Source organism: Thunnus albacares, chromosome 6 (genome assembly GCF_914725855.1).
Source record: "Thunnus albacares chromosome 6, fThuAlb1.1, whole genome shotgun sequence".
In the NCBI taxonomy this organism is placed as follows: Eukaryota; Metazoa; Chordata; class Actinopteri; order Scombriformes; family Scombridae; genus Thunnus; species Thunnus albacares.
Window position 1 is genome coordinate 31,533,151 of NC_058111.1, and position 4,863 is coordinate 31,538,013.

Sequence of the window (4,863 nt, forward strand, 5' to 3'; positions counted from 1 at the left end):
AATATTGCTTTAGAAGCAATAGGGGCGTGCTGATGTGTGAATGCAAATAACTGTGAGTTTAATCATTCTAAATGATAAAAGAAACATGTGTTAGGCAAGAGCTGGTTCTTTACCTGAAACTCATCATCACAGTTTGGCAGTTACTAATTTCATTTACTGTTTTTGTGCTGATTCTGGGTCAAACCTCCAACTCGTGTTACCTGTGTTGCAATTCTGTACTTGGACATTGTTGTGCCTGTATTTTGAGAAGATAATGATACCCATGGTAATAATCCATGAGTTGAATGCTACTGACTGTGACTGGCTATCTTGTTCAGTGACATCTTCATTTAATCGTATGTTACCCCCTGAAAGCAGTACTAACAGCTGACATTTAGGATGATCACAGCAGGATGTAAGAGCTCGTACACAGGATTGATTGTAAATGTAGAGATTAATATTGCTGTGATGAGGGCATCAATATGACACTGTCCTGATCATTCAAATTCACTGAGAGCTGTCTTAATAAGAGCTTGTGTCACCTTGTGCAGTCACTTTTTCAAGTTGTGCCATTTGCCCTTTTATCTGGGTACAAATCAACCTTTTTCCTACAGGACCAAATGTTCTCTATCTCATTGGGGATTTGCCATGGCAATCAGTAATTGCACATAATAAAAGAAAGAGATAATCATTCTAAGTGGTCCATGCTATTTAGCAAAGGGGTTCTGCTGTTTCGCCCCTTAAAACACTGTATGATGTTGTGCATTTAAGAGGCTAGCCTTAGTAAATGGACCTATTAACTCTAGTTGCACAATGTCGAAATTTTAAAAAACGTTTTCTATTCTCCATTTGTATGTCATGCTTTTCATCTGTTGTGTTCAGTGTCTGTATTCAAACAACTTTTTTATAATGAAATGCTGCTGTTTGTTGAAACGCAAAAGTGCCCAAAATATTTTTGTGAACCAATGGTGTGCAATAAATGGACAGGTGTTGTTTTAAAAGTTTAAATATTCTCTTTGGAATGGTGAATTATAGAGAAAAAAAAAAGAAGAATGTATCATTTTGTTTTATTCAAATGTGACTGAAGGTGAATCAAAGAGGCAAGGACCCCATTTGATCTGTGAAACAAGGAACAAGGCTTTGATATCAAACGACTGGTTCTATTCAGCTCCTTTCTGTTTGTTTTCTAGAGTTGCATGTTCATATCGTTCTGTGAAGTGGAGAGCATGTCTTCAGTTGGCGATGCGTTCTGTCAAGGCCTTATTTGTCGATGACTCTTCATCCAGCGTAGCTTTGATCTGTTGTTCAGCATGCCCTCTTCTTTTCTGTACGTTATCCCTTTTATGTGCAATGTTTTAAAAATATCTTGATTATATACAGGACATGCCTTTTCAATGTACACTTGGTGTTGTATACGTTTTCCAGTCCATATGGTTTATTTAAAAGTAGGAAAAAAAAATTAAAAAAATGGTAGCTCTTCATATATTTTTGGTGACTTTTGTATTATGGTTGCTGTTTCATGGCATCTTTGGATATTCTTGTTCAATGTGAATAGAACAGCTTAGTTTGGGAGTATGGGGGGCCTTGGTAGTCTTCACTTTGTGACTGTCTGCAATGTGTGTATATATATAAATATACAGTATATACACTCATACTATGTTGCATATTCTTTATACTGTAGGCTAATTGATTACAACCTGCTTTCAGACAGATGTTGTATTTTGTGTCTTTGATACTGTATTTAAACTGTAGTTTGGAGAAACTGTACAAAACATCCCAGATAGTAATGCAACCTGCACATTGTATAGGGAGAACTGACGTTTGTGGTGTTGAGTGTTTTAACTGGATCATATTCCACAGTTGGCTGTTAAAAACTGACAAGACCACTCTGTATTTTAGAGTTAATGGTTGTTCTGAATCTTTGCTAGTGTTCTGGCTTTGCAGTCCTGTTGTTATTAAAAAGAGTTGTTTTTGTAAAAGTATAAAATGTAAATAAAAAAAACCTAAGTCTGAATAAGCCGACAAACTTGTCTGAGGTTGCTTTTTGTCACTCTAATATACTTGCAGGTAATTTGTGCACACATGCTTTTTAGGTAGTACATGTATTTAGTAATATACTCATCACTTATCCAAGACTACCTGGTTGGTAATCCAGTCTTTACTGTACGAAATGGAGGGCAAAGTCCAAAGTTAAGTATAGTCAAAGCTAAAATGGAGCATCAGCAGTCTGAGTTAGACAGCTCATGTGGACAACCACCAAACTTTCAGTCTTTTTTTGTACAAAATTCCCTGTGTGTTTCCATGGACACTGTTTTCTTGCCGAGCTGCAGTAGAGGTCCTGGTAGCAGCATGTAAGTTTCTTGCAAACACCAACAGTAAACCTACACAAATCTACCAGAACCAGAATACCTGTTTGATTTGGCGAACTCAAACTGCTGAACTCTCATATTAGCTTTGGCTAAACCTTGGGATGCATTTTTGCATGGAACAAAGACTGTGGATTTTGTCCCCAGTCTCATCGCATGAGTTCTGTATTAAGACAGATCTGAGAGATAGTGAAAGATATGAAAGGAAAAGAGTTGAGAGAGACAGGTGACAATATACAACAAAGGTCCCCAGCCAGATTCAGACTATGGATGTTGTGATTACATACAGTAGTCAGTGTCTTAAACTCCTAAACCATTAGGACAACCCAAAATACTTAAATCTGACCGTTTTCTGCTGGAGTTTGGATCGACCAACATCCTCACAGATGTTCTGAGGCTGCTGGCAGCTATAGGGAGTTAAAGAGGTCAAAACATCATTGTTATGCTTATGAACATTCAATGTTTTAATGTGTTGTAGGCACCGGCCCAACGTCATAAAGTCAGAGTACACAGTGTAAAGAGGAGTCACATCTGCATTGCTTCTCATCATTATTTCTTTTCTTGGAGTGTTTGTTCTCTTGGAAGGCCAACACTAATGTTAACTAGTTTTGGCTCAAAAATGGTTGTCATTCCTTATAAGCCTTCAGCACATGAGTGGTCTAAAACTGCACTCACTGCTCAGTTAAATGCAAAGTCTGTGGCAAAAGCTCAGCCCAACCCTGCTACATCATAATATAACATATCAGTTGTATGAACTGTTAATTCATGCTTAACAAGAAAGCCAAAACATAAATCATTAAGTATCATGTTTGAAGTAGACTCAGGCTAATTGGTTTTTATTTATAGAGATTAGAAAACTCTGTTAAATGTTTTTACAATGTAGAAGTTAAATGTCACATGAATTTATTGACCACTTTTCAAATACACCCAATATTTGATGTGTCATTTTTAAAATGAATATCAGACAGATTTCAACACACTTTTTTTTTTTTTTTTTACAGTACCTTGTAGTCATTGTGACCAGTGTTGCCAACATATGGCTTAGCATACATTTTGTTGGAATAAGTGCACAACACATATTGTGAACACAACAACCAAACAATATCTATATTTTGTCCAAATGAAAACTCAGATGCTAAAATGCGAACTTCAGCAACCATCTACCGTTAGCAGCTAAGCTAACTACCTACATAAGCACAAAAAGTTACATATTATTAGATTGCTAGTGATATAAAGACACATTTAAATACTTAGTCAGTAGTAAGCTGTTCTTTTGTTTCTGTTAGGACTGTCACCTCAGTTAATTTTAGAGGAAACTAAGAAAACTCTGCTATCTACCAGGTCAGTTTTTACCAGTGCTTGTTAGCAGTGAAGGCTAGGAGCTCTTCCTAGTCCTCTGTTGGCCAGTGTTTAACTTGCTGCCCCAGCATCTTGCTACAGTTTCTCTTTTTTTCTTCAGTTAAAACATACAGTGAATATAAATATTCATTTACGTTTCTGTCAACAGTGGCTGTTTCTTTCAGTTAATCTGCAAATGCAGACTTATATTGAAACACAATTGAGAATTCCCTCAGCGCTAGCCTCAATTAAAGACAATTACACACTGTGCTGAAATTGAATGCACTAAAATTGCTTAGCAGTGGTTAGCTCTGTTACCTCCTTCTCACCAAAACTGAGCAGCATTCGAGGCACATTGAACAAACATCATGCCCTTTGAGGGTTAGGTTAAGTAAAGCAGTTAGTAAAGATTATAGTTTTCCACACAACAAAAAGGCACAAAAATCTCAGTAGTCCAAGGCACTCAAGGATGCCACTATGTTGGGTGGCTGCTGTCTCTGTAGGAAAACAAAGGCTCAGACAGCACAAAATATTTTGAGCACTAATCATGTGCTGTCACAGTGAGCAGCCTCTGAGCCATTCATCTGTTTCTTCTTCCTCTGTTTTTTGTTGATGAAATTTGAGTTCTGTCTTTTTCTGATTTGATGACTGTTGCCGCCAGTGCTAACTACTGTGTTTTTCTTTCATTTAACCGCAGTAGCTGTCTCCATAAACATAACAGACATAAGATACTGTGTGGCTGTATGTGATTTAGCAAAAGAGATTTTACATAGTTCATATATAGATGATTGATTTCAGTAGATTGTTACTTTGAATATTAAACTCCAGTTTGTCTGTACTGTACATGTGGGTCTTACACCCAATACCAGGGTTTCATTTGGCTAAAAAGGCTGAATCTGCTGCATTTGAAAAGGGGATTATAGGATTAATCGTCATCTTTTATGGTGAAATATACTCCAAGTTAGGATGATGCATTGTTCATCACACAAGCAAAAGACATATACTTTTTCAGAATGGCTACCCTCAAAAGTAACTGTTGTTAAAAATATTGAGCGTATAAGAGAATCCACCTTTTGGGGTAAATATCTGTCCTAGCTGTTGTTATGCAAGCAGAAAGAAGAAAGTAGGAACGTGATAAATGTGGAGAAACTAATTTGCTATTTTCACACCTGTGTACCTG